The sequence below is a fragment of the Pseudophryne corroboree genome, chromosome 2, assembly GCF_028390025.1.
Source record: "Pseudophryne corroboree isolate aPseCor3 chromosome 2, aPseCor3.hap2, whole genome shotgun sequence".
NCBI classification, from domain to species: domain Eukaryota; kingdom Metazoa; phylum Chordata; class Amphibia; order Anura; family Myobatrachidae; genus Pseudophryne; species Pseudophryne corroboree.
In genome coordinates, this window is record NC_086445.1 from 946,488,851 (window position 1) to 946,513,241 (window position 24,391).

A 24,391-nucleotide genomic window follows, 5' to 3' on the forward strand; every position below is an offset into this window, starting at 1 on the left:
GTGTAGGGCGCATAAGGTACTGTAGTTAATACCAAAGTTTTAATTATTTTCATATATAATGATTTATATGTTTATCTCCATAACTTTCCTGCTGTCAGCTGGTGACGAAAATAAACACGTATTTAAGTTGCGAGACGGATCTTTTTCAGCTCACATTTCCGTTCACATCATTCCAAAATCCAATATTTTTTGTGGAATGAATATTTATGCTCACCCTACACATGCACACTTGCCCCCCTCCCCCTTTAAATAAGTTCAACAATATGGTTCCTCTGTCTCTCTTTTGCATGGGTTCATAGAACCAGCCACATCCTCGTATCCTTGTACTGGCTCTTTGCTATGCCAAAATCTTTCTGTTGTATGGTGAAAAACACCATGATTTTAGCACGTTAGCAGATATCTAGGCACAACAGTGTAATTCAAAGTATAATGAGGATTGTGTACTATGGACCCTATTCAGTAAGGATTATTAACAGAATTTGCAATCCTTTGCCTCGCATGCTGGGGGCCGCCCAGGGCCGCCATCAAGGGGGTGCCCTGTGTACAGTTGTCCCGGGCCCGGCCACTCTAACAGAGAGTTGAGGGCCCAGGCTGCTCAAACAGCCCGCCGCCTGTGTTACTGTCTGCGGCTGCGGCTGCCACCGGTGGGACTGACACTCCCCTTCTCCTGCCCCCCTTCCGCCCGCCGATCCTAAAAGCAAGCTGCACTGCAGCAGCTTGCTGTTTGATAAAGTTATTCATATTAGGATGCGGCGCAGCATGCCGCGCCAGTGAAGAGAGAGAAAAGGAGCCACCGGACTGAAGAGCTCAGTACAGGAGGCGCAGACAAAGTGGGAGAGAGGACAGATTTACAAAGGGTAAGTATGTAATGTATCATATATCATGTGTGTGTTTGTGTAATTGTTGTTTGTGTGTGTTGTGACTCTGAGTAGGGGGCCTGGGGCTGGCTGAGTAGCTGTCATATCGTAATGTGTATACTGTGCTCTACCGGCATAATGTGTGTAACGTGCTCTACCTGGTGTAATGTGGTCTACCAGCGTAATGTGTATAATTGTGCTCTACCTGGCGTAATGTGTGATAATGTGCTCTACCGGCGTAATGTGTATGACGTGCTCTACCTGGCGTAATGTGTATAACGTGCTCTACCTGGTGTAATGTGCTCTACCTGGCGTAATGTGTATAACGTGCTCTACCTGGTGTAATGTGCTCTACCAGGCGTAATGTGTATAACGTGCTCTACCTGGCGTAATGTGTATAGCGTGCTCTACCTGGTGTAATGTGCTCTACCTGGCATAATGTGTATAACGTGCTCTACCTGGCGTAATGTGCTCTACTGGCATAATGTGTATAATGTGCTCTACCTGATGTAATGTGTATAACGTGCTCTACCTGGCATAATGTGCTTACCAGCGTAATGTGTATAACGTGCTCTACCGGCGTAATGTGTATAACATGCTGTACCTGCCTAAAATATTTTTAGTAAAAGTAGGGGCGGCTGCCTATTTTGTCAGTCCTGGGCCCCACAATTTCTGGTGGCAGCCCTGGGGCCGCCCTTCGCAGAGTAAGGCCGCCCAACATGCTAACCGCCACCCCCCATCTGCGACCAGCACTAATTGCGATCCGCCGTAATTAGTGCACAGTCACAAAAATTAGGGAACTATAAAAAGAAGAAAATTTCCAGCGCTTTTCTTTGTATGAACCCAATAAACTTTTTGTTATAAGCAGATTTATAAATATATTTATTTTATTGTTGTCACAAATTATAAACACTTTTACAAATAAAAATAGTTTTAAAATTATGCTTGTGATCACAAGAAAGTATTTGTTTAAATATTTTGTCAATACTTTATAAAGTACTTTGTAAAAAGATATCGGTACCTCTGTTTAACTCACATACACAATACATATACACATACAGACATTTAGACACATGTATCTATTGCTGATAACTGTTTCTGATTCAGAGGGAGTTGACACACTTTGTAGCGGTTTACTCTACTCCCCTGTCTTATTAAGGATGTTTCCAGCTTCCAATAGTCAATTGTTTGAAGCCATTATTGCTGGTTTCTTTGGTGTTACTATCCTAATTAGACAGTCTATTTATAGGCAGGTTTGGGAAAAGCGTCCCGTGATAATTATAGTATCAAAGTCTCGTTTGCTGTTCCGCAATGGAAATTGATGGTGTTTCTACTGATTTCACTGGTAAATTCCAGGTTCTCTTTGTTAATATTTAAGGATGCGACAATATCAAAAAGATGCTGGAAGAAGATTCAAAAATACATCATGAACAAATAGAATTTATAGTGAGCGGAATAAGATTTATCCTGAAACACAATTACTTCTGGTTTGAAGAGAATTACTACAGCCAAGAGAGAGGAACCGCCATGGGCACGAAATTCGCTCCGGCGTATGCAAATTTGTTTTTGTCGCAATGGGAGAAAGAACGGATATGGAAAAATAACAACTATGAGAAAAATCTAATACTGTGGGCCAGATATATTGATGACGTGATGATCATTTGGGACGGTGATCCAAAAAACTTAGAAGATTTCATCAACACTCTGAATATTAACATAGAGAACCTGGAATTTACCAGTGAAATCAGTAGAAACACCATCAATTTCCTAGATCTCACTATCTATATAGAAGAAGGAAAAATAGAAACCAAAAACTACACCAAACCAGTGGATTGCAATAATTATTTGGACGCGAGGAGTAACCATCATCCCAACTGGTTGTCAAACATCCCCAGAGGCCAACTACGCCGAATAAAGAGGAACTGCTCCAAAAAAAACGAATATGAAAAAAAATCCAACATCTTAATAAAAATTTTTGAAGAAAAACATTATGACAAAGAGAAAATCAAGAAAGATAAACATTACATAGATACTTTAAAAAGAGATCAACTCCTAGAATATAATACTGGAAGAAAAAAAGAAGAAGCAGAACATAAATTTCATAACTGAATATTCCGGACAGAGCAAGTCTCTAGAAGCCATCCTGAAAAAGCACTGGCACATTCTCCAGACTGATGAAGATTTAAAAGATCTATTACCAAAAAAGCCAAGGATTATATACAGAAGACCCCCGACAATAAGAACAAATCTGGTAAGAAGCCATATTTTGAATAAAGAAAGGAAAATAGGGACCTGGCTGAATGACAACGCAAGAGGTTTTTACCACTGCAGAACATGTGCGGCATGCAAAAAAGTAGGTATCAAATCCAACAAAGCAATAACAACAATTACGGCTTATTCAAACAAAAGAATTTACAAGATCAGAGATAAAATCACATGTCACACCAAAAGGGTAGTCTATATGTTATTCTGCCCATGTGGCCTCCAATATATAGGGAAGACCTCAAGAAAACTAACCACAAGAATAACCGAACATCTGTGCAACATTAAAAACAAAAAAGAAGACCACAGCGTCCCGGCACATTTTTTGAAATATCATGGAGGAGACCAGACACATATACAATTTGTAGGACTAAAACAGATCAAGCAACCATGGAGGGGAGGACGTTTAGAAGATCTCCTGCTAAAAGAAGAGACCAAACTTATCTATGAACTGGGAACATTAAGCCCAAATGGACTCAACTTGGATTTTGAATTGAAACCTTTTCTCAAAGATTGAGACAATTCCCAAAAGATCGAGGCACTACTGTAGAATTCATTCCTTAAAAGATTAAAAAAACTACTGTATAATCTATTATAAAGTATTATTTATTATTATCATTTTTTATTATATTATATTATTTATTTAATTTTTATTATTTTTCATGATTGAAATACTACTAGAATAATTTTTTATAGCACACATATTATCCCACTGTATTTTCATACCAAATCATATACGAATAAATAACGAACAAAAACCTGACATATGTGAAATGTGTGTCTATGTTATATGTGCGTTTATGTGTTGTCAATTCATTTCTATTACAACAATTTATACTACAATAACTTTTACTATGGTAACTTTTAATATGGTAATTTTATTATGGTAACTGTATTAATACATTTCTATCACAATTCCATCAAATCCTCCACACTAAATTAATCTAATTTATAGAATAAATCAACTAATTAACCATTCCCGGAACACCTACGGGATATTTTGCTGAATATTTAAACATCAAAGACATTGATGGAGATTAAGCACGGAGCTTATGCAACATTAAACCAATATAACAAAGAACTAACTAACCAACAGACAATAAATACACACTGTGGAGAACAATTAATCAATTATCTAAGACAGCAGTGTCAATCAAGGACGGATCACATCAGAGATAAAAAGCAGCCCCGCAATGCAATCGACCATCTCGACCATCCTGACGAAGCCTGTAAGGCGAAACGCGTAGATCGTAGAGAGCACGGATCATCGCTGAGCCCGCAAATCCTCGCCTGACGCCGGACACCAAAAACGGGGAGCCCAGGACCAAGGAAGAGGATGACGCGGTAAGTGAAAGTAAAAGTCTGCCGGCAGACTAAGACTAATTGCATTGCGGAACAGCAAACGAGACTTTGAACTGATACTATAATTATCACGGGACGCTTTTCCCGAACCTGCCTATAAATAGACTGTCTAATTAGGATAGTAACACCAAAGAAACCAGCAATAATGGCTTCAAACAATTGACTATTGGAAGCTGGAAACATCCTTAATAAGACAGGGGAGTAGAGTAAACCGCTACAAAGTGTGTCAACTCCCTCTGAATCAGAAACAGTTATCAGCAATAGATACATGTGTCTAAATGTCTGTATGTGTATATGTATTGTGTATGTGAGTTAAACAGAGGTACCGATATCTTTTTACAAAGTACTTTATAAAGTATTGACAAAATATTTAAACAAATACTTTCTTGTGATCACAAGCATAATTTTAAAACTATTTTTATTTGTAAAAGTGTTTATAATTTGTGACAACAATAAAAGAAATATATTTATAAATCTGCTTATAACAAAAAGTTTATTGGGTTCATACAAAGAAAAGCGCTGGAAATTTTCTTCTTTTTATAGTGCACAAACCGTTTAGGGGAAGGAGTACCCCTGACAACCTTATATTTCCAATAGCAGCTACTTTGTATCCAACACCTAGAAAGAGCTGAGCGCAGCTTGCCACCACCCAAACTTTCAAAAATGAGGGAAGCCTCCTGCCGGCGCAGCATGGCTGCGACAGCAGGAGGCCCGCCGCCATCTTTTTGATCGGACCAGCAGTGTGTGACGTCACGCAGCCGACCTGATAACGCTGCCGCCCCCGCATCGCTTTATCTTGAAAATGGAGCGTTGCTGCCCCGCGAACGCCTCTGCCTGTCAATCAGGCAGAGGCGTTTGGAGATACTGCAGGGCACCTGCAGTAAGTGCGGGTACATGCGCAGGACGGGCCCTGTGCATGTGCCTGCATCGCCATTGTAATTATTGCGGTTGGATCGCGATTTGCGATCCAACCTGAATGAGGTCCAATGATTGGGAGGTTTACATGTCATAATTGAAGTTATACTGTAAAGTAATATATAATAGGAAGTAAACATACTGTATCTCAGATGGTTGTTCTAATCGGTTCAGTATGATTTACCGACGGTCATAATCCCACCAGCCATTGACTGGCAGTCAAAATACAGACACGGTCAAAATACAGACATTCATTATGCTGACATGTTCAAAATGCCGACATAGTCAGAATACCGACAGTTGAAATGCCGACATTTCAAAATACCGACATGAGTTTTTCTGTTTTTTTTCGGTGTCAATGTGGACATAGGTCGACGTGGACACCGTATAAGTGTACCGCTTCCCCTCTCTTGGCTCGCTGCGCTCGTCATGCTTCGGGCACAGTGCCTCGCTGCGTTTGGCACACTATTATATTCCCCCTCCAGGTCCACTGGGATGGTAAAGTATGTTCAAGTCTATTTTGGGGCAAAAATTCCTTAAAACCTCATGTCGGCATTTTGTCATGTCGGCATTTCAAATGTCTGTATTCTGACTGTGTCGGCATTTTGAATATGTCGATATAATGAATGTTGGTATTTTGACCGTGTGTCTGTATTTTGACTGTAGGTCAGTGGCTGTCGGGATTATGACCGTAGGTATTGTGTCCGTCGGTAAATCAACTGTTACCCGGTCTAATAAATAAACCATTCATACTTGCGGTTTAGTACCTTATGGAACCTAGGGCCTGATTATGATCTGGTTGGTTGGTATTGCACAGCTACATGGAAGCGGCTGTTTAATACCGTACAACTAACATTCAATGCTCAGGAGCTACAGATGGTGTAATGGTTAGCATTACAGCCTCACAGCACTGCGGTCGTGGGTTTAATACCCCCACATCCCTAACTGTGTGGAGTTTGTATGTTCTCCCAGTACTTTTGTGGGTTTCCTCCGGATACTCCGGTTTTCCTCCACATTTAAAATATATACTGGTAGGTTAATTGGCTCCCAACTAAAATGAATCCTAGTTGTAAGTGTGTATGTACATAGGCAGACTAGATGGGCCAAGTGGTTCTTAGCTGACATCAAATTCTATGTTTCTATGAAATAGACGCATCCTGCCAGCATCTGCGACCCGAGTGCTGTGTCCGGAAATACAGCATTGGATCACCATCCTGACCATCGGCCACAATGGTCATTGCCCTTTGCCAGTCTGCGTAAGCCGAAGCTTACTCAACTGCCCGTCGGAACCCCTCTGCCAGATCTTATGGGAATTTATTTTCTTAATCAATGTATCGTTGTACTGTACCTATTGGTACAAAACATTTGTTACTAAGGGGACTATTTATCTAATAATATTTGCAGGATATGACCTGTTTTTTGGGGGGTACCCGCATATTTTAAGTAACCCTGAAATGTAAGTACAGGGATCCGCAGCTGATATCAGAGATATCGGCTGCGGTCCTCCATTTTCAACTGCAAAGCTTTTTGTACACGGGGTGCTTTTTTGCCAAATTCACCAATCAGCTTGGCCCCTATAGCTAACGCCATCTCCGGATGGCATTAGTCTGTGGGCTACATTCCACAAGAGTTCCCGGGTGAGGGATCCATAGAATTCTGCCCTGGCATTCTCCACTCATGCATGCATGGTCAGCTGACAACGCATGCGCAGTATTGTGCCCCACTCCCAATGTGATTGCTCTTTTCACTTATAATTCCACTGATAGCGCTGAACACACATGCAGATTGTACACTAAAATATGGGAAGATAAGAATCTCACTGGCAAATTTCTATTATTTTGGCCATCGTCAATGGGTGTGGTATACTAGATCTACAGGTAGACAGTCAATAGGTCTACCACATATGGTCAACATGCATTAGGTCAATAGGTACAAAAGGTAAACAGATGAAAGGTTGACAGGTTCAAAAGGTCAATATGACATGGGCTCGCTTCGCTTGCCATGCTTCATAGCCTTGGGTGGTTGGCACACAGCAGTGCAAAACCAGTGGCTGAAGTGGTGCTAGACCAGTCTATGGGCAGAATTCAATTGTTTTCCTGCCTTCCCATCCTCGATCACGCCTGCCAGCAGCTATTGAATTGTTTTTGCTGTCGGCCGTGACCTGAAATGCGCAAAAAGTGACCCGTTTGGGCACCCAAATGGGACTTTTCACGATCGCGCCCATGACTTTAGTTGGGTGCGATCAGCGCGATAAGGGGGAACAACTGAATATCGCCCCGCAATCTCCTGTCATTTTAGATGGTAGATCGGGTGCGGGTAAACAATTAAATTCCACCCTAAGAGCCTGATATGACGCCCAAGGCGTGTTGTATGGGTACCTGAGGGCAATACGAGTCCATCTACTTAGAGGGCCACATTTTGCTCTATAATGGATGAACGAACCCCTCTAACATTGGAGGCAGATGACATCAACAATGACTGTTATACCCTGTGTAAAACCCAATGCATTTTGCAGTGCATTTCATAACTGACTTCCACTACATTCAGTCTTTAAGTATTCTGGATATTGTAATTTTCTTAGAAATTAACATACTTTTAAATCTTTTTTCCTGATTTATATAAATAGCTACTTCGTGGATACTGGAAGATATGTACAAAGCAAAAAAGACCAAAAAGAAACACTTACACAGAATAATGGAGAGTCATTCTCAAAGACTGAGTGTTGCAAAAGTCACAAACAATGAAGGTAAGTTGTTGTTACTGTACTACCATTATTAGTGTCCTTACTATAACCATTTATGTTGCTATTATACACTTTAAACTGGGGCTTTACAAAAAGAAGCAGTTCTGCAAATATGCCATAGTAAACTAATAGAGCTTGATTTGCACGCCATTTTTCACATTATTTTAGTATCACCGGAATGTACTAATGGGCAATTGGAGGAGAATTTGGAAAATTCTACTCCAAGACCTTCAATTCACATTTGTTTAGTAACCAGATCGTATTTCCTGTACTTGCAATGTGGAATCCAATCTGCCCGAATTTCCAAAAATAAATTGTAAAAAAATACTGGATGGAACCCTGTGATAATAATGCTTGAGATAGCATTATCTAAGCTTCCCACCAGTTCCCATACTTCTGCACAGCCTTCTCTGCCAGCTGGGTCGCTGTGGCTAGCTGGCGGTGCTTGTGCAGTCCGATCTCGGTATTTTTTCAGCATTTGCATCAGCCCTATCCTTGGTGCAGGAGATACGATGGAAATTGGACCTATCAATCAATGTTTATATGCCCACAACATGCCCATGGTAAATTTATTCTACATGTGAACACCCTGTTGCTACCCAGATGCCATCCAGGAATGCCCGTCTAGCTGTAAATCAGCCTCAAAATCACTAATAAGAACTATAAGATGCATTTGGAATTGTGTGTAACTCAGATCCGAGCTAAGCTCTGCTCACGGCAGCCGGCTGGCAGCATGGGTGATGACGATGGCCACTGAGGAATGTCCAGACCAGCCAAACGGAATCTGGTCTGGCGTTCCGGCGTGCCAATCCGCCGCTGGACATGGAGTTTAATAATCCTAGAGTTTAATAATCAGTTAAGGTAGATGAACACAAAGCTCTTAGTTGCATAAACTGTGTAAAGAAAATAAATTCAGATTGGAAAATATGTTACTGGTCCCTGTTAAAAAAAATAAAAATATGGTGAGAACCTTTGGTCTACAAAAAGATCATTAAAAGTCACCGATGACTGATAAATAATTGTTATTGACCTTTAAATACATTTGTTCTGTGATCGCCCTGTACTATATTTAAATATGTATTTTAGTAAAATAATGTAACATGTCAACGTCCAGTAACACAGCCTGCATCTGAGCAGGGTCAGTATTCCCATGATAATCATTGCTTCATTAGATATTATAGCATAATAACAAGCTTGAAGAAAGCAAGTGAGCTGTAACGAAAACTGATTAATAGCTTGTGAAAGCTTCATCTATGAACCTCAGGGTTATATCATCTTATCATATGAATCCAATATGCATAAACAAGATACGCAGCATGCTGCTTGAGTGGAATCATTACAGAGGAAGTAATATAAAGCTCCTTGTTCTTCACAATAATTAGAAGGCTGCTCGCTGTCCCCATACGGAAGCACTCTGACTAGAACAGTGCAAGTATAGTCTGGATGATGTAGACTAGCTCAGTGTAAGTATACAAAGTATTGTTCTTTTGGGAAGGGCTCCGAGTGTAATAACATATTCTGTTATGGTCTCAATCTAATCTTAAACGTTATTTATATTTTATTATGCCTATCGCAGTTGGATGAAACTAGGCACAATAGAAATGAAAAGCGCAGCCTCACCGCTCCTCTCCAATCCGCCACCGTACTGGCCCAATTAAAGCAAAGGTATATCATGGAGCAATGGCTCCCAGAGCAAGCGCTTGCTGCAATGCCCGCTCCCTCCCCCCAGTACTGAAGTGTGACATATACCTCCCCATATGTCTCCTATATGTCCATCAAACTTCTCTACAGTTGCGTGTCTATAATGGGTGCAGAGTGTGTGGTGCGCAAAGGCCCCTGGACCACACCGACTTTAATGGCTGCTCCTTCTAGGGGGCGTTTACAGAGAAGGGGCGGTCCAAGGGGGGAGTCGCGATCGCAAACTCTTTACCCGGGCCTGTTTGAGGTGCTTGGTGGGGGCCTGTTGGGTGCCTGGGTCCTACAGGTCCCCCCCTCCCCGTTGTAGACAGCAGCACCATGAGCAGGGAAAGGAGGACTGCTGCAGCAGCCTCTCTCCACAGTCCAGCACACGGCACATGGACGAGAGAGGCGGCTACAGAGGAAGTCAGTCCTCTCCCTCCCTGTGTGATGTGCGGGAGGAGAGACCACACCTGCCCAAACCCCCTGCTGCCGCCAACCGGCTCTAACACCATAGCCCCCCTGTGCAGTGCATGAGCCTGCTTTACACCCACACATAAGCTACCATTCTTATATTTTCTAAGGAGGGGGGTCTGGCCACACCTCCCCACATTGGTCACGCTGCCACCCAGTAACGGGGCTCGGCTGTCTGCGCCCCTGTAGTGTAAAATATAACCACTTAAAAATAGTATAAGTTGTCTACAAAATAACAACAAAGACAAATATATGCTATTCAAAAGTTTAGATTTTATTAAATAACATGAAGTATGGTGGTGAAGGCCTAGGTGCGCTTATAGCAGCGTCTGGGCCGTGCGTGCGTCTGTGACGCACACGCGCCCCATTCGCTATAATGGGAGCGTCTCAGTGCACTCCCATAGTGCGGCTAGGCGCCGGATCGCCTAGTCACACCGGGATTGCACGTTTGCGATGGAGCTGCTATAGATAAGTGCGGCTCAGCTGTACAGCCAGTTAACCAATGACCACTCCACTTAATGAAAATTGAAATATTACCACATCGGCAAGGGAATAGGTGTCCGACTTCTGTGTCAATTAACTATCAGGTGGGCCGAAAGACAGTGCTGACGCTAGTAGGGTAAAATAAGCCTACTCAGTATATTGAAGGGGTGCGCACCTAACACGTGCAGCAAGGAAAGCTACTGGACTGCCGTGCTTTCCCTGCCATAAAAAGCGGCGGCAGTGAGGAGCCTCTTGGACCCTGTGACTGGAGCGCGACACTGGCGGCGAGATTCTTTGTGTATCCTCCTCTCCGGCCAGCAGCGCTGGGAGCGCAGGCGTGAATGGCGCAAGCGTAGGCGTGTGACGTCAAATGTTTGGTTTGGCTTGTAGGACAGTTTAAAAATAGGATTTTAATACCTACCGGTAAATCCTTTTCTCTTAGTCCGTAGAGGATGTTGGGGATGCTTCAAGAACCATGGGGCATAGACGGGATCCGCAGGAGACATGGGCACACTATAAGACTTTGAATGGGTGTGAACTGGCTCCTACCTCTATGCCCCTCCTCTAGACTCCAGTTATAGGAACTGTGCCCAGGGAGACGGACATTTCGAGGAAAAGGATTTATTTAATTATTTTAAAACTAAGGTGAGATACATACCAGCTCATACCACAAACACGCCGTACAACATGGCATTTAACAACAACGCATGCAACGGCATGACCAACAACAGTCACAGACTGACTGAACTCAACTCAACATGAGCGTAACTACAACCAAACTGCAGATACAGCCCGCACTGGGATGGGCGCCCAGCATCCTCTACGGACTAAGAGAAAAGGATTTACCGGTAGGTATTAAAATCCTATTTTCTCATTACATCCTAGAGGATGCTGGGGATGCTTCAAGAACCATGGGGTTTATACCAAAGCTCTAGAACGGGCGGGAGAATGCGGATGACTCTGCAGCACCGATTGACCAAACAAGAGGTCCTCCTCAGCCAGGGTATCAAACTTGTAAAACTTCACAAAAGTGTTTGATCCCGACCAAGTAGCGGCTCGGCAAAGTTGTAACGCCGAGAACCCTCGGGCAGCCGCCCAGGATGAGCCCACCTTTCTGGTAGAATGGGCTTTCACCGATTTCGGTAACGGCAATCCTGCCATAGAATGAGCCTGCTGAATCGTATTACAGATCCAGCGCGCAATAGTCTGCTTAAAAGCAGGAGCCCCAATCTTGTTGGGGGCCCACAGGACAAACAGAGCCTCTGTTTTCCTAATCTGAGCCGTTCTGGCGACATAGATTTTCAAAGCTCTGACCACATCGAGAGACTTCAATTCCGCTAAGGTGCCAGTAGCCACTGGCACCACAAAAGGCTGGTTTAATTGAAATGACGAAACCACTTTAGGCAGAAATTGCTGACGAGTTCTCAACTCCGCTCTATCAGTATGGAAGATTAAATAGGGGCTTTTGTGAGACAAAGCCGCCAACTCAGACACCCGCCTTGCGGACGCCAAGGCCAACAACATGACTACTTTCCAAGTAAGGAATTTTAACTCAACCTTACGCAAAGGTTCAAACCAAGGAGATTGCCTGTACTGCAATACCACATTCAGATCCCACTGTGCCACCGGAGGCACAAACGGAGGTTGGATGTGCAGCACGCCCTTCACGTAGGTCTGGACTTCTGAAAGAAGATTGATAAGGCCGAAATTTGTACTTTAATGGAGCCTAACTTTAGGCCCGCATCCACACCTGCTTGCAAAAAATGGAGCAAACGCCCCAATTGAAATTCTTCCGTAGGAGCCTTCTTGGATTCACACCAAGACACATATTTCCTCCAAATACGGTGGTAATGCTTTGCCGTTACTTCTTTTCTAGCTGAAGAAGAGTGGAAATGACTGGGAATACCCTTCTGGGTTAGGATTTGGTGTTCAACCGCCAAGCCGTCAAACGCAGCCGCGGTAAGTCTTGATACACGCACGGCCCCTGTTGTAACAGGTCCTCCCGAAGAGGAAGAGGCCAGGGATCTTCCATGAGCAACTCCTGAAGATCTGGATACCAGGCCCTTTTTGGCCAATCCGGAACAATGAGTATCGCCTGAACCCTTGTTCTTCTTATAATCTTTATCACCTTTGGAATGAGTGGAAGTGGAGGGAACACATATACCGATGGAAACACCCACGGTGTCACTAGGGCGTCCACCGCTATTGCTTGAGGGTCCCTTGACCTGGAACAATATCTCTGAAGTTTCTTGTTGAGGCGGGACACCATCATGTCTACTTGAGGAATTCCCCAACGACTTGTCACTTCTGCAAAGACCTCTTGATGAAGACCCCACTCTCCTGGATGGAGATCATGTCTGCTGAGGAAGTCTGCTTCCCAGTTGTCCACTGCTGGAATGAAGACCGCTGACAGAGCGCTGGCATGTCTTTCCGCCCAGTGAAGAATCCTCGTTGCCTCGGCCATCGCCGCTCTGCTCCTTGTTCCGCCCTGGCGGTTTATGTACGCCACTGCTGTTACGTTGTCTGACTGAATCAAGATGGGCAGACCGCGAAGAAGATGTTCTGCTTGCAGAATGCCGTTGTAAATGGCCCTTAATTCCAGAATGTTTATGTGCAGATAAGCTTCCTGGCTTGACCACTTTCCCTGAAAATTCCTCCCCTGTGTGACTGCTCCCCAGCCCCGGAGGCTTGCATCTGTGGTCACCAGGATCCAATCCTGAATCCCGAACCTGCGTACCTCCAGAAGGTGAGAACTGTTCAGCCACCACAGAAGGGAGATTCTGGTCCTGGAAGATAGGATTATTTTCTGGTGCATGTCCAGGTGAGACCCGGACCACTTGTCCAACAGGTCCCACTGAAACACCCTGGCATGGAACCTGCCATACGGAATGGCCTCGTAGGCCGCCACCATCTTCCCCAGCAACCGAGTGCATTGAAGAACTGACACCTTTGCTGGTTTCAGAATCTTTTTTACCATGTTCTGTATTTCCAGAGCCTTTTCCACTGGAAGAAAAACTCTCTGCAATTCTGTATCCAGAATCATCCCCAGGAAAGACAGCTGTGTCGTCGGAACCAACTGTGATTTTGGCAAATTTAGGAGCCAACCATGTTGCTGCAGAATCGTCAGTGAAAGGAAGAGATGAGCGGGTTCGGTTTCTTTGAATCCGAACCCGCACGAACTTCACTTTTTTTTTCACGGGTCCGAGCGACTCGGATCTTCCCGCCTTGCTCGGTTAACCCGAGCGCGCCCGAACGTCATCATGACGCTGTCGGATTCTCGCGAGACTCGGATTCTATATAAGGAGCCGCGCGTCGCCGCCATTTTCACACGTGCATTGAGATTGATAGGGAGAGGACGTGGCTGGCGTCCTCTCCATTAGAATAGATTAGAAGAGAGAGAGAGAGAGAGAGATTGTGCAGACAGAGTTTACCACAGTGACCAGTGCAGTTGTTGTTAAGTTAACTTTTATTTAATATATCCGTTCTCTGCTATATCCGTTCTCTGCCTGAAAAAAACGATACACAGCAGTCACACAGTGTGACTCAGTCTGTGTGCACTCAGCTCAGCCCAGTGTGCTGCACATCAATGTATAAAAGCTTATAATAATTGTGGGGGAGACTGGGGAGCACTGCAGGTTGTTATAGCAGGAGCCAGGAGTACATAATATTATATTAATTTAAAATTAAACAGTGCACACTTTTGCTGCAGGAGTGCCACTGCCAGTGTGACTAGTGGTGACCAGTGCCTGACCACCAGTATAGTAGTATATTGTTGTATACTATCTCTTTATCAACCAGTCTATATTAGCAGCAGACACAGTACAGTGCGGTAGTTCACGGCTGTGGCTACCTCTGTGTCGGCAGTCGGCACTCGGCAGGCAGTCCGTCCATCCATAATTGTATAATTATATACCACCTAACCGTGGTATTTTTTTTTCTTTCTTTATACCGTCGTCATAGTCATACTAGTTGTTACGAGTATACTACTATCTCTTTATCAACCAGTGTACAGTGCGGTAGTTCACGGCTGTGGCTACCTCTGTGTCGGCAGTCGGCAGGCAGTCCGTCCATCCATAATTGTATTATAATATATACCACCTAACCGTGGTTTTTTTTTCATTCTTTATACCGTCATAGTGTCATACTAGTTGTTACGAGTATACTACTATCTCTTTATCAACCAGTGTACAGTGCGGTAGTTCACGGCTGTGGCTACCTCTGTGTCGGCAGTCGGCAGGCAGTCCGTCCATCCATAATTGTATTATAATATATACCACCTAACCGTGGTTTTTTTTTCATTCTTTATACCGTCATAGTCAGTCATACTAGTTGTTACGAGTATACTACTATCTCTTTATCAACCAGTGTACAGTGCGGTAGTTCACGGCTGTGGCTACCTCTGTGTCGGCACTCGGCAGGCAGTCCGTCCATCCATAATTGTATTATAATATATACCACCTAACCGTGGTTTTTTTTTCATTCTTTATACCGTCATAGTGTCATACTAGTTGTTACGAGTATACTACTATCTCTTTATCAACCAGTGTACAGTGCGGTAGTTCACGGCTGTGGCTACCTCTGTGTCGGCAGTCGGCAGGCAGTCCGTCCATCCATAATTGTATTATAATATATACCACCTAACCGTGGTTTTTTTTTCATTCTTTATACCGTCATAGTGTCATACTAGTTGTTACGAGTATACTACTATCTCTTTATCAACCAGTGTACAGTGCGGTAGTTCACGGCTGTGGCTACCTCTGTGTCGGAACTCGGCAGGCAGTCCGTCCATCCATAATTGTATTATTATAATATATACCACCTAACCGTGGTTTTTTTTTCATTCTTTATACCGTCATAGTGTCATACTAGTTGTTACGAGTATACTACTATCTCTTTATCAACCAGTGTACAATGCGGTAGTTCACGGCTGTGGCTACCTCTGTGTCGGCACTCGGCAGGCAGTCCGTCCATCCATAATTGTATTATATACCACCTAACCGTGGTTTTTTTATACCACCTAACCGTGGCAGTCCGTCCATGTGCTGATTGGGGAGGGTTTTTTGGAAGGGACATCCTGCGTGACACTGCAGTGCCACTCCTAGATGTGCCCGGTGTTTGTGTCGGCCACTAGGGTCGCTAATCTTACTCACACAGCTACCTCATTGCGCCTCTTTTTTTCTTTGCGTCATGTGCTGTTTGGGGAGGGTTTTTTGGAAGGGACATCCTGCGTGACACTGCAGTGCCACTCCTAGATGGGCCCGGTGTTTGTGTCGGCCACTAGGGTCGCTTATCTTACTCACACAGCGACCTCGGTGCAAATTTTAGGACTAAAAATAATATTGTGAGGTGTGAGGTATTCAGAATAGACTGAAAATGAGTGTAAATTATGGTTTTTGAGGTTAATAATACTTTGGGATCAAAATGACCCCCAAATTCTATGATTTAAGCTGTTTTTTAGTGTTTTTGGAAAAAAACACCCGAATCCAAAACACACCCGAATCCGACAAAAATAATTCGGTGAGGTTTTGCCAAAACGCGTTCGAACCCAAAACACGGCCGCGGAACCGAACCCAAAACCAAAACACAAAACCCGAAAAATTTCAGGCGCTCATCTCTAGTGAAAGGGCAACATTTTTCAGCAATTGTTCCTTGGATCTCGCTTTTATGAGGAGATCGTCCAAGTACGGGATAATTGTGATTCCCTGCTTGCGCAGGAGAACCATCATTTCCGCCATTACGTTGGTGAAAATCCTTGGAGCCGTGGACAGACCAAACGACAACGTATGAAATTGGTAATGACAATCCTGAACAGCAAACCTCAGGTAAGCCTGATGTGGAGGATATATGGGGACGTGTAAGTAGGCATCCTTTATGTCGACACCATAAAATCCCCTTCCTCCAGACTGGAGATCACTGCTCGGAGAGATTCCATCTTTAATTTGAATTTTGTTAGATAGAAATTGAGGGATTTTAGGTTCAGAATCGGTCTGACTGAGCCATCCGGCTTCGGGACCACGAACAGGCTCGAATAAAAGCCTTCTCCCTGTTGTGACGGGGCACCGTGACAATTACTTGATTTTGACACAACTTTAGTATCGCAGCGCATACTACCTCCCTTTCTAGAAGAGAAGCTGGCAAGGCCGATTTGAAAAATCGGTGAGGGGGCACGTCTTGAAACTCCAATCTGTACCCTTGGGTTACTATTTCTAATATCTAAGGATCCATGTCCGAGTGCACCCAGACCTGACGGAAAAGTTTGAGACGTGCCCCCACCGGTGCGGACTCCCGCACAGGAGCCCCAGCGTCATGTGGTGGATTTGGTAGAAGCCGGGGAGGACTTCTGCTCTTGGGAACTTGCCACAGCCTGTGACCTTTTCCCCTTCCTCTTCCTCTCGCAGCAAGGAAGGAGGACCTTCATCCTGTTTTGAATTTATTGGGCCAAAACGACTGCATCTGATAGTGGGGCGTTTTCTTCTGTTGCGCAGGAACATAAGGTAAAAATGACGACTTACCCGCGGTAGCCGTAGACATCAGGTCAGTGAGTCCGTTGCCAAACAGGACACTATCGTTAAACGGTAACGACTCCATCGCCTTCTTAGAGTCAGCATCAGCATTCCATTGATGAATCCACAATGCTCTCCTTGCTGAAACTGCCATGGCATTGGCCCTTGATCCCAAAAGGCCAATATCCCTTACAGCTTCTTTTAAATATGCAGCAGCGTCCCTGATATGACCCAGAGTCAAAAGCACGCTATCCCTGTCTAGGGTATCCATCTCAGATGACAAGTTATCTGCCCACTTTTCAATAGCGCTACTCACCCATGCCGAAGCAACAGCAGGCCTGAGTAGTGAACCCGTAGTGACATAAATGGACTTTAGTGTATTTTCCTGCTTACGATCCGCAGTATCCTTTAGGGCTGCCGTGTCAGGAGACGGAAGCGCCACCTTTTTGGACAGACGCGATAAAGCTTTGTATACCATGGGGGTTGACTCCCACTTTTCCCTGTCCCCAAATGGAAATGAATATGCCACTGGAATTCTTTTGGGAACCTGTATCTTCTTGTCAGGATTTTCCCAAGCATTTTGAAAAAGAGCGTTTTCATGAGAGGGAGGAAACGTTACCTCAGGTTTCTTTCCTTTATACTAGTGATGTGCACCGGACATTTTTCGGGTTTTGTGTTTTGGTTTTGGATTCGGTTCCGCGGCCGTGTTTTGGATTCGGACGCGTTTTGGCAAAACCTCACCGAAATTTTTTTGTCAGATTCGGGTGTGTTTTGGATTCGGGTGTTTTTTTCAAAAAACCCTAAAAAACAGCTTAAATCATAGAATTTGGGGGTCATTTTGATCCCATAGTATTATTAACCTCAATTACCATAATTTCCACTCATTTCCAGTCTATTCTGAACACCTCACACCTCACAATATTATTTTTAGTCCTAAAATTTGCACCGAGGTCGCTGGATGGCTAAGCTAAGCGACACAAGTGACCGACACAAACACCTGGCCCATCTAGGAGTGGCACTGCAGTGTCAGGCATGATGGCACTTCAAAAAAATAGTCCCCAAACAGCACATGATGCAAAGAAAAAAAGAGGCGCACCAAGGTTGCTGTGTGACTAAGCTAAGCGACACAAGTGGCCGACACAAACACCTGGCCCATCTAGGAGTGGCACTGCAGTGTCAGGCAGGATGGCACTTCAAAAAAATTGTCCCCAAACAGCACATAATGCAAAGAAAAAAAGAGGCGCACCAAGGTCGCTGTGTGACTAAGCTAAGCGACACAAGTGGCCGACACAAAGACCTGACCCATCTAGGAGTGGCACTGCAGTGTCAGGCAGGATGGCACTTCAAAAAAATTGTCCCCAAACAGCACATGATGCAAAGAAAAATGAAAGAAAAAAGAGGTGCAAGATGGAATTGTCCTTGGGCCCTCCCACCCACCCTTATGTTGTATAAACAGGACATGCACACTTTAACGAACCCATCATTTCAGCGACAGGGTCTGCAACACAACTGTGACTGAAATGACTGGTTGGTTTGGGCCCCCACCAAAAAAAGAAGCAATCAATCTCTCCTTGCACAAACTGGCTCTACAGAGGCAAGATGTCCACCTCATCATCATCCTCCGATTCCTTACCCCTTTCACTGTGTACATCCCCCTCCTCACAGATTATTAATTCGTCCCCACTGGAATCCACCATCTCAGGTCCCTGTGTACTTTGTGGAGGCAATTGCTGCTGGTGAATGTCTCCACGGAGGAATTGATTATAATTCATTTTGATGAACATCATCTTCTCCACATTTTCTGGAAGTAACCTCGTACGCCGATTGCTGACAAGGTGAGCGGCTGCACTAAACACTCTTTCGGAGTACACACTGGAGGGAGGGCAACTTAGGTAGAATAAAGCCAGTTTGTGCAAGGGCCTCCAAATTGCCTCTTTTTCCTGCCAGTATACGTACGGACTGTCTGACGTGCCTACTTGGATGCGGTCACTCATATAATCCTCCACCATTCTTTCAATGGTGAGAGAATCATATGAAGTGACAGTAGACGACATGTCAGTAATCATTGGCAGATCCTTCAGTCCGGACCAGATGTCAGCACTCGCTCCAGACTGCCCTGCATCACCGCCAGCGGGTGGGCTCAGAATTCTTAGCCTTTTCCTCGCACCCCCAGTTGCGGGAGAATGTGAAGGAGGAGATGTTGACGCTCACGTTACGCTTGACTTGACAATTTTCTCACCAGCAGGTCTTTGAACCTCTGCAGACTTGTGTCTGCCGGAAAGAGAGATACAACGTAGGTTTTATATCTAGGATTGAGCACGGTGGCCAAAATGTAGTGCTCTGATTTCAACAGATTGACCACCCGTGAATCCTGGTTAAGCGAATTAAGGGCTCCATCCACAAGTCCCACATGCCTAGCGGAATCGCTCTGTTTTAGCTCCTCCTTCAATGTCTCCAGCTTCTTCTGCAAAAGCCTGATGAGGGGAATGACCTGACTCAGGCTGGCAGTGTCTGAACTGACTTCACGTGTGGCAAGTTCAAAGAGTTGCAGAACCTTGCACAACGTTGAAATCATTCTCCACTGCGCTTGAGTCAGGTGCATTCCCCCTCCTTTGCCTATATCGTGGCCAGATGTATAGGCTTGAATGGCCTTTTGCTGCTCCTCCATCCTCTGAAGCATATAGAGGGTTGAATTCCACCTCGTTACCACCTCTTGCTTCAGATGATGGCAGGGCAGGTTCAGGATTGTTTGGTGGTGCTCCAGTCTTCTGTACGCGGTGGCTGAATGCCGAAAGTGGCCCGCAATTCTTCGGGCCACCGACAGCATCTCTTGCACGCCCCTGTCGTTTTTTAAATAATTCTGCACCACCAAATTCAATGTATGTGCAAAACATGGGACGTGCTGGAATTTGCCCAGATGTAATGCACGCACAATATTGCTGGCGTTGTCCGATGTCAAAAATCCCCAGGAGAGTCCAATTGGGGTAAGCCATTCTGCGATGATCTTCCTCAGTTTCCGTAAGAGGTTGTCAGCTGTGTGCCTCTTCTAGAAAGCGGTGATACAAAGCGTAGCCTGCCTAGGAACGAGTTGGCGTTTGCGAGATGCTGCTACTGGTGCCGCCGCTGCTGTTCTTGCTGCGGGAGGCAATACATCTACCCAGTGGGCTGTCACAGTCATATAGTCCTGAGTCTGTCCTGCTCCACTTGTCCACATGTCCGTGGTTAAGTAGACATTGGGTACAACTGCATTTTTTAGGACACTGGTGAGTCTTTTTCTGAGGTCTGTGTACATTTTCGGTATCGCCTGCCTAGAGAAATGGAACCTAGATGGTATTTGGTACCAGGGACACAGTACCTCAATCAAGTCTCTAGTTGCCTCTGAATTAATGGTGGATACCGGAACCACGTTTCTCAAGGCCTGAGTTATCTGCTTTGCAGCAGGATGACTGCTGTGATATTTCATCTTCCTCGCAAAGGACTGTTGGACAGTCAATTGCTTACTGGAAGTAGTACAAGTGGTCTTCCGACTTCCCCTCTGGGATGACGATCGACTCCCAGCAGCTACAACAGCAGCGCCAGCAGCAGTAGGCGTTACACTCAAGGATGCATCGGAGGAATCCCAGTCAGGAGAGGACTCGTCAGACTTGCCAGTGACATGGCCTGCAGGACTATTGGCTTTCCTGGGTAAGGAGGAAATTGACACTGAGGGAGTTGGTGGTGTGGTTTGCAGGAGCTTGGTTACAAGAGGAAGGGATTTAGTGGTCAGTGGACTGCTTCCGATGTCACCCAAAGTTTTTGAACTTGTCACTGACTTATGATGAATGCGCTGCAGGTGACGTATAAGGGAGGATGTTCCGAGGTGGTTAACGTCCTTACCCCTACTTATTACAGCTTGACAAAGGCAACACACGGCTTGACACCTGTTGTCCGCATTTGTGTTGAAATAATTCCACACCGAAGAGGTGATTTTTTTTGTATTTTGACCAGGCATGTCAATGGCCATATTCGTCCCACGGACAACAGGTGTCTCCCCGGGTGCCTGACTTAAACAAACCACCTCACCATCAGAATCCTCCTTGTCAATTTCCTCCCCAGCGCCAGCAACACCCATATCCTCATCCTGGTGTACTTCAACAGTGACATCTTCAATTTGACTATCAGGAACTGGACTGCGGGTGCTCCTTCCAGCACATGCAGGGGGCGTGCAAATGGTGGAAGGCGCCACCTCTTCCCGTCCAGTGTTGGGAAGGTCAGGCATCGCAACCGACACAATTGGACTCTCCTTGGGTATTTGTGATTTAGAAGAACGCACAGTTCTTTGCTGTGCTTTTGCCAGCTTAAGTCTTTTCATTTTTCTAGCGAGAGGATGAGTGCTTCCATCCTCATGTGAAGCTGAACCACTAGCCATGAACATAGGCCAGGGTCTCAGCCATTCCTTGCCACTCCGTGTCGTTAATGGCATATTGGCAAGTTTACGCTTCTCCTCAGACGCTTTTAATTTTGATTTTTGGGTCATTTTACGGAACTTTTGTTTTTTGGATTTTACATGCTCTCTACTATGACATTGGGCATCGGCCTTGGCAGACGACGTTGATGGCATTTCATTGTCTCGGCCATGACTAGTGGCAGCAGCTTCAGCATGAGGTGGAAGTGGATCTTGATCTTTCCCTATTTTAACCTCCACATTTTTGTTCTCCATATTTTAATGTGTGGAATTATATGCCAGTATCTACTACTATATATACTGCGCACAACTAAAATGCACCACAGGTATAGAATGTAGATGGATAGTATACTTAATGACGACACAGAGGTAGGTACAGCAGTGGCCTTCCGTACCGTACGGCTATATATAGTATACTGGTGGTCACTGTGTCAGCAAACTGCAAAACTAAAATGCACCACAGGTATAGAATGTAGATGGATAGTATACTTAATGACGACACAGAGGTAGGTACAGCAGTGGCCTTCCGTACCGTACTGCTATATATAGTATACTGGTGGTCACTGTGTCAGCAAACTGCAAAACTAAAATGCACCACAGGTATAGAATGTAGATGGATAGTATACTTAATGACGACACAGAGGTAGGTACAGCAGTGGCCTTCCGTACCGTACTGCTATATATAGTATACTGGTGGTCACTGTGTCAGCATACTGCAAAAATAAAATGCACCACAGGTATAGAATGTAGATGGATAGTATACTTAATGACGACACAGAGGTAGGTACAGCAGTGGCCTTCCGTACCGTACTGCTATATATAGTATACTGGTGGTCACATTGTCAGCAAAACTCTGCACTGTACTCCTCCTATATAATATTATACTGGTGGTCCCGACTCCCCAGTCCCCACAATAAAGCAGCACACTGAGCACAGATATGGAGTGTTTTTCAGGCAGACAACGTATAATGGTGGTCACTGTCAGCAAAACTCTGCACTGTACTCCTCCTATATAATATTAATTATACTGGTGGTCCCCAGTCCCCACATTAAAATAAAGCAGCACACTGAGCACAGATATGGAGTGTTTTTCAGGCAGACAATGTATACTGGTGGTCACAGTCAGCAAAACTCTGCACTGTACTCCTGCTATATAATACAGCTGCTCCCCAGTCCCCACAATTAAGCAGTGTGAGCACAGATATATGCAGCACACTGAGCACAGATATGGAGTGTTTTTCAGGCAGACAACGTATACTGGTGGTCACTGTCAGCAAAACTCTGCACTGTACTCCTGCTATATAATACAGCTGCTCCCCAGTCCCCACAATTAAGCAGTGTGAGCTAGGGATGAGCGGGTTCGGTTCCTCGGAATCCGAACCCGCCCGAACTTCATGTTTTTTTTACACGGGTCCGAGCGACTCGGATCTTCCCGCCTTGCTCGGTTAACCCGAGCGCGCCCGAACGTCATCATCCCGCTGTCGGATTCTCGCGAGGCTCGGATTCTATCGCGAGACTCGGATTCTATATAAGGAGCCGCGCGTCGCCGCCATTTTCACACGTGCATTGAGATTCATAGGGAGAGGACGTGGCTGGCGTCCTCTCCGTTTATAGAGAAGAGAGTGAGACAGTAGAGAGAGACACAGTAGTAATTTTGGGGAGCATTAGGAGGAGTACTAGTTACTTGCTGAAGTGATAGATAGTGTGACTGTATATTATCTGACTTGTGGGGGAGACACTGACAGTGGGGAGCAGTTAGAGTCTGAGAGCAGGACTCAGGAGTACATATAACGTACAGTGCACACTTTTGCTGCCAGAGTGCCACACTGCCATTGTGACCACACTGACCACCAGTATAATATATATTGTGATTGTCTGCTTAGGAGTACTACTTGCAAGTTGCTGATAGTGTGACCAGTGACCTGACCACCAGTCACCACCAGTTTAATATATATATATATATATATATATATATAATTGTATATAATATATATATAATATTGTATACCACCTACCCGTGGTTTTTTTTTTTCTTTCTTCTTTATACATACTACTATAGTAGCTTACTGTAGCAGTCTGCGGTGCTGCTGAGCTGACAGTGTCCAGCAGGTCCGTCATCAGTCATTACATAATAAATATATATACCTGTCCGGCTGCAGTACTAGTGATATTATATATATATATATATTGATTTCATCTCATTATCATCCAGTCTATATTAGCAGCAGACACAGTACGGTAGTCCACGGCTGTAGCTACCTCTGTGTCGGCAGTCCCCCGTCCATCCATAATTGTATACCACCTACCCGTGGTTTTTTTTTTTTCTTTCTTCTTTATACATACTACTATAGTAGCTTACTGTAGCAGTCTGCGGTGCTGCTGAGCTGACTGTGTCCAGCAGGTCCGTCATCAGTCATTACATAATAAATATATCTACCTGTCCGGCTGCAGTACTAGTGTGATATAATATATATTGATTTCATCTCATTATCATCCAGTCTATATTAGCAGCAGACACAGTACGGTAGTCCACGGCTGTAGCTACCTCTGTGTCGGCAGTCGCTCGTCCATCCATAATTGTATACCACCTACCCGTGTTTTTTTTTTTCTTTCTTCTTTATACATACTACTATAGTAGCTTACTGTAGCAGTCTGCGGTGCTGCTGAGCTG

The 24,391-nt window shown here is 44.7% G+C and overlaps 1 protein-coding gene across 1 annotated transcript in view; it reads left to right on the top strand.

The window, feature by feature from the left end:
• Positions 1-8,036: 8,036 nt before the first annotated feature.
• Positions 8,037-24,391, top strand: part of HTR1F (5-hydroxytryptamine receptor 1F) — a 43,967-nt gene continuing 27,612 nt past the window's right edge. The window contains exon 1 of the mRNA XM_063950465.1: positions 8,037-8,142. The gene's annotated coding sequence lies outside the window, so the exon portion shown is untranslated. The remainder of the gene's footprint in view (positions 8,143-24,391) is intronic.